The following is a 7,129-nucleotide window of genomic DNA, read 5'->3' on the forward strand; positions in this document are numbered from 1 at the left end:
TTAACCGAAAACACATGTGCGACCTGAAAGGTATATAAGTAATATCACAACACACCACACTGGTAGATATACTTATTAAGGAACTGATATATTATTGAATAAATCCAAAAAACAAAGAGACTGCCAACGTTCCAAAATTCAGAATAAAAAAACAAGAAAGGTAGGTTGTTGAAACGTTTGACAATTGTTATTGACAAAACAATACATTCACAAATATATCGACCCAACGGTCTTTTAAAGGGATACGCGGCATTTGACCAAAAATATGACAGTCCTCTAATATTTTCTGGGCAAGACATAGACACCATCCACATTAATTTAGTGTAAAAAAAAAAAAAATAGGGACAACGTTTTCGTTTTTTTGCTATGAGGCCCTCTTTTCGGCAGTTTCTGAACATTTTGACCAAAACAGTGGTTATATGATATGCATGGTGTTCAGCAGTCATTAGTGAATGGGTACTTTTTTTGTTTTGTGGTAGGTAGAATATGCTTTTTAGTAACAAAATATGTCAATTGACACAAACAATTAAAGTAAACTCAAACCGATAACGACATCCTGTGTTGAAATAATTACAAAAATCAGCGAATCTTGTTGTTCAAACAACCATAATGACAAAACAAAATATGACAGCACTCTGATTTTCTTGCAGCAGGATATTTGATATCTTACCTTCAAAATAAACACAAGAAAACTGTAGGTCAACGTGCTTTTTTTCGAGTGGCAGCATCTTTTATACCCCTACCCCCTACTTTTTGGAATAAAAATCATAGGTGTTATAAGGAATATGCGAGTGCTCTAATATTTTCTGGGCAAGATATAGACACTATTCACATTCATTTAATGTAAAAAAGAATAGGGTTACCAGTTTAGTTTGTGTTTTTTTTTTGCTTTCAGGCCCTTATTTTAGCAATTTTGTGCGAATTTTGGGCAAAACGGTGGTTACATGAAAAATGCATGGTGTTCAGCAGTCTTTAGGGAATGAGTATTTCTTTTTTGATTGTGGTACAGAGAATGCTTTTACTACTGTAAAACTTTTAGTAATCAGATGTGTCAATAAAAAAAAATCAAAGGTAGACTCAGATGCCGCGTAACCCTTTAAGTGCACAGACAAACAATGATATATTATTGACATTTTCATATCGTGATTCAGGAAGCTGATTGTCTCAATAAATGAGGACCGATCTTATGACCAAGTAAATATCGAGTTGTGTTTTGATAAAGGTCCAGACCATGCTGTTTTAGCGTCAAAAACGCTTCGAATCGTGTTCCTGCGCGACCGAACACTTCCCGATGTTTGCAGTTAGTTAGAAAACCACTTTCTTACCGTCTTCAACAATGTTTGGTTTACTTCGGAATCTTGTAAGGCCGTAATCCGACGAATTTTGTGACCGAAGCGACGGATTTCTTCTCCAAAACGACCCGCCATTGTGCCGCGTGATCTTCGCGAGACTGGCTTATGAATAAATTATCCGTGACGTCACACAGTGTGAAGATGCCGTTTACCAACATGGCAACAAGCGTGACTGCAGACGAAATTGAACCGTACATGTTCGAACTACCAGTTTCTCTCCTCGAATCAAGCATGAAAGATGAGGAGCGGAGGCCACTTCCAGCAGTAGTGAAAAGACAGTGACGATGAAAATTGCGACTGTTTGTTTCAGCGATCAAAGGTAAACACGCCCGCTCTCTGTGCTGAACTTATCGTCTGCTTTCGAGTCTGTGCTATTTTTTCACTCTCGCCTTGTCAACGCACTCGCGAATAAGTGGGATATTGTTTAAGTGTTCATGCATTGCATTCACGAGTAAAAGAACAACAGCTCATCGCAGTTTTAACTGTTCTTGATTATTTCAGAGACTGGTGTCAGAGTGGCCACTGTACCTGTTGTATTGTGTGGGAGGGGCAGATTTGAGAGAGAGAGGAAGCTAGCCTGAGGTACATTGTAGAATGAAAACTTGCAGGGGAGCAAGAATGCATCACCAGCCACGAAGGTGTACATACAACTTTTTTTGAGGTGCCTATATTTGTTTGATTTTTAAATGTATGTATTTGTTGTTGTTTTTAAAGGCTATCAAGAAAACTGTTGTCATTTAAATGTGACACTCAGTCAAATATAGTTTCACACACACACAAGATTAACTCACTTGCATGCCCACAGAAGAAGTTTGCTCTTCACATTGTTCTGTTGTTGTTGTTTTTATAATGTAATCATTGTAACATCAACACTCAGTAATAACCAATATTACAACACAATCACTTTTTCATCAGAACTCACTCACATACTACATGTATTAAACCCTGGTTTATGGACACTTGCATTTGTACTTTGCATGGGAAAGCAGCCTGAATTTCAGGTGAACTTTAATAAAAGAAGATTTATATGTATGTTGCTCTAGATGCATGTTTTAATAAATAATAATGACATTCAGGAAAGTAAAAGGACTGTTGAAGTTTGCTGTTGTAAAATGTCTGATGATTAGGGTTTTGTTGCACATTTAGTGAATTGACTGTACCAATTGCTGTTATTATTTACACCCAATCAGTGCATCCACATGATATTATGTAGCTTAAATTAAAGAAAATGTTTTGATGTGTTCAGAACATACCGACAAGTTGCACACTGACTTGCCGAAAGAACAGGAAAGTTCTTCCTGCCTGTCTGGTTGCTGCCATCAGAGACCTCTTTCTGTCACAGAGCTACACAGGCTTCAAATATGTAAGATAAATAAAAGGTACATTACAACTCTCAACTGCGGGGTGTAGGTGGGTGGGGGGGGGGATGTGCATAACCATTGCATACTTAAGGTCGGCTTAAACTGCAAACAGAAATGTGGAGCTTGCGTAACAATTCTTGCTTTGTCAGATTTGGAGATAGGCAGCCTCAGTCTATATAGTTGGTCGCCAGTTGGGGCGTCCTGCTTGGTGACAACTTGAGCTTTGTCAACTGGTCTAGCTGTAGCAGTCAAAGTCTGGGCACTGTTGCATTGTAGTCTTGCTGTGTATGCAGAGCTTTGTTGTAGCTGCCATAGGCCAGTGTTGCCATAGGCCAGTGTTAGGATCACCACCCCCTCAAACAGCTCGTTCAGTTAACCTGATGCCTGTTTTAGACAGAAAAAAAAGTTACCACAATCAGCAGAACTTTCACTGGAGAATGGGCATAATTCTTTCATACTTTTCTTTCTCATAGCTTTTTTTGGTTTTTATAATCTCTTCATTACACTAAATAACATCCATCTTAAGACCTATTTTGAGCCTTAATTTAAGTTGACTAGTAATGATATTAATCATAATGTATTTATTTTTATAATGTACAAACTAGAGTATGTATGTGGATATGTGTGTGATGGTGCTGGTATGGATATGTGTGGTTTGGGTTATGTGTGTACTGATGTGTACATTTTATGTGTTTTGTATGTTTTGCGAGTGCGATTTTATGTGATGTTATTCTGTACACCAGCCAAAACAAAATGTCTGGTATATTAGATAATAAACGCACCTTTAAATTTATTAGCGACTACACCCCGTCACCCTGCAGTCCCCCTCCCCCCCATTACACCCTACACTTTTAACATTGTATAAAAAATCATGTCCCAATATAGGTCCCTAGTTACCTGGGAGGACGTTAAGCTCCATAATCAACATCAACAACGTATTGAATTGAATTGAAAAGCTGGGGTTAGGAGGTCTAACTTCTTGAATTAAAGTGTTTTTTCTCAGGTGCATGTAGTTTTTTATTTGCTTGAAATCATGGTGTATTCTGGTTGTAAGAGAAGAGTCAATTTCCTTGTAAGCCTGCAAAATTAAGATTTGTCATTTTTGAAGTACACAAGTTTTTGTAAGAGTCCAAAATAGTCCAGGATAAGGAGGAAAAACATAGGGTGGGTCAGGAAATCTGAAACATTGCATAGTTTTGTTTTGCCTATGTAGACAAAAAAAGTACTTAGAGCACTTTCCCCCCCCCCCCCCAAGAGAGCATAGCTTAGTTTTAATTATTTTAATGCCACTGTTAGCAAGAGGAGTACTACAGACAGCAATCAAACAGTGGATTTTTTCTGTAGACATTGTTATTTCTGTTTAGGTGTTTCAGTAGTTTTCTATGCGGATAAATCATGCTGCATGATCACTAGAAACAATCCAGCTCTGTAGCATGCAAGTTTTTTAAAGGTTTTTTTCCCATGTTACTCTGAGAGAAAAAAAACCCACAGAGATAAAGTTGAACTGGCAGTTTGACTGAAGCAGTGGTAATAACACAGAGTTGTGCTCTTCCTACAATCAATGTTTTGATGTGGATGATGATGTCCGAACATGTACTTGGTTGTATTATTTTGCTAGACTATTTGTTTCTGTTAGATATATCTGCTCACATGATTGTTGTTCATAATTTGACATAACATTTACTGCTGATCAAAATGTATTGTTGGAATAGGTCTGCTTAATATTCTGACTGCAGTTTTGTAATAAAATCAAATAACACAGATGTTTTAAGTATCAAAGTGCTTTTCACACACACACACACACACACACACACACACACACACACACACACACACACACACACACACTCACACACTATGAGTATGACTGCAAACATGAATTTGTACTTGTATTAATTATAATTACTGTATTACAGAACCTGATCTGAAAAAAAGGACAACAGCAAATTATTCATGCAAGCTTGCTGTATTAACGATTTCTTTATCCATTTAATACAACACTGAATTAAAAGATAACAACTATAACAACGTGTGTGTGTTTGTGTGAATGTCTATGTGTATATGGACGGACACTGATTAAACCTGAGACTCATCGATTACCCAGGTGAGTGTAAAAGAGGGAGAGAGAGAGGGAACTTTAAGGTGGGTGCATGGGGACGGACATGTAGTAACAGATATATGTTTTAATCTGTAATCTTAACACATGTGCTTAAAATTAGGAACAGATGCCATTCCACTACAAATACTGTCAGTCTGACAAAAACGCCCAGTGACACTTAACCCCTATCCCTTACAGAACACATTCAGTATACATGTACTCACTTCCTTTCGTCTGCGTTTAGTGAAAGCAGATCGTTCTGATGACATTGGTATCCGGTTTCTGACCTCCTGTGAGTGGTCAACAATTGTCGGAACTGGAACTGCGTCAGGCAACAGCTGTTTTGTGTGTGCCAGGTTTTCTTGCCGGCTTAACTGCGTTCACATTGGAAGAAAGTGTCGCGAAACACAGCACATCGTGTTGGCCGTTTCCAGTTAATCAGTCTTGCTGCAGAAGTTGTAAGCCCATCGGAAAAAGGTGACAACTGATGCCTGAACCTTTTTTCTATACTTCGTAGCTATCAGCAGCCGTGCGCATTCCTTCGGCGTGTTGTTGATGCTCGATGTAGGCAAACGCCCACTTGAGCCTAAGCTGTACACGAAATGACGTCACAACCGGTTCTCGTCTACTGGCGGCCATTTCGAAGTCTCGTTTAGCAGACGAATTTGGCGGAACGTTTTTAATTAAATCACAATGATAAAGCTACGAATCGGTGAATTTCTTTACATTTTTGGAATCTTTAGGTGCATTTCTCTAACCTTCAGTCATCGGTTAGTGGTTCTAATAACCTTTAAAACAGCGTGGTCTGGTCCTATAATATGGTTCATTAAATTGTCTGCAGTGCAGCTAGGTCAACGAGGAAGATAATATGAATAGTTCTCCCGTGTTTCAGGAATCTCGTAGCGCCAGGAGAACCACGGTGATGCTGGTGACAGTGACGAGCACAGCGCTGCTGACCGAGGTCATCGTGGTGGTCATTCTGCTGGTGGAATTCTTGCACGTGGCCACCAGTAGATCTCTCATTCAACAGGTCTGCGTTTGTGTCTTTTTTGTTGGCCTTGATGTGAGGGGGTGGTGAGAGTGTCTGTGTAAGTGTGTGTAAGTGTGTGTGTGTGTGTGTGTGTGTGTGTGTGTGTGTGTGTGTGTTTGTTTGTGTGTGTGTGTGCGTGTGTGTGTACGTACGTGTGTGTGTGTTTGTGTGTTTGTGTGTGGGTGTGTGTGTGTGTGTGTGTGTGTGTGTGTGCGTGCGTGAGTGCGCGCGTGCGTGTGTGTGTGTATAAGTGTGTGTGTGGGGGGGGTGGGTGGGTGGGTGGGCGGGTGTGGGTGGGTGTGTGCGAGTCTCTGTCTGTTTGTTTGTCTTTCAGTTTTTGACTCTTTGTGTGACTGTGTATACTAGTGGGTTTTTTTTCTGGAAGAGAGACGTAGAGAGAAGAGAGAGACAGAGAGAGTGAGAGAGAGAGACAGAGAGAGACAGACACAGACAGACACAGACAGACAGAAAGACAGACAGACAAATATTGCAATAGGACAGACGTGAATTCCTTGTGTTTAAATATTTAAAGCTCTGGAGGTTCGCGGAAAACAATTTCGAGGATGTAGATCGAATATTTACGGACACGGCTTATACAGGCTCCTTCCTGACCAAAACGTATTACGATTAAGTCTAAGCTGTACACTTTGGTCAAATCAACCAATGTCTTCTTGTATTTATCGATCCAATCATTCTGTGTTCACTTTGGTAAATAATAACTGAAAAGTAACACGTGTTATTTTCTATGCAATCCCTCAGGAGCTGGTGAACCATCTGGGAGTGGTATCCAACTTCCTGATCACAGTCACGCTGCCGGCCAACTTCCTCATCTACAGTTACATGGGGGGACACGTTAACAGGCTTCTAAAGGCAGTTGCTGCCTGCACTCACTTCTGTAAGAAGGCAGGAGAAAACACAGGAGAAAGAGCGGGAAGAGATGGCGATGGGGATACTGAAAGCAGGGGAGGAATGAGAGGAAGTTACAGGAGAAGAGAAAGTGGAAGTGACATTGGAAGACAAGGAGGCAACGGAAGAAGAGAAGGTGGAAGTAACATTGACAGGGGAATAGACCTTTCCCCACGGTCTGCTGAAGGGACAGGTAGTGGTGGCAGACAGCGAGAAAGAGGTGGTCAAGATACAGTAGCAGACAGAAGAAGTGAGAACGAAAGAAGTAGAAGACCTGGTGTGTTCACTGTGGAGTCGTATGGTGCATCTGGAGAACGAGATGAGGAAGGATTAGATGAAGAATACGAATGGAGAGATAGCAGGAGAAGGCCTTCTGTATTCG

Source organism: Littorina saxatilis, linkage group LG4 (genome assembly GCF_037325665.1).
Source record: "Littorina saxatilis isolate snail1 linkage group LG4, US_GU_Lsax_2.0, whole genome shotgun sequence".
NCBI classification, from domain to species: domain Eukaryota; kingdom Metazoa; phylum Mollusca; class Gastropoda; order Littorinimorpha; family Littorinidae; genus Littorina; species Littorina saxatilis.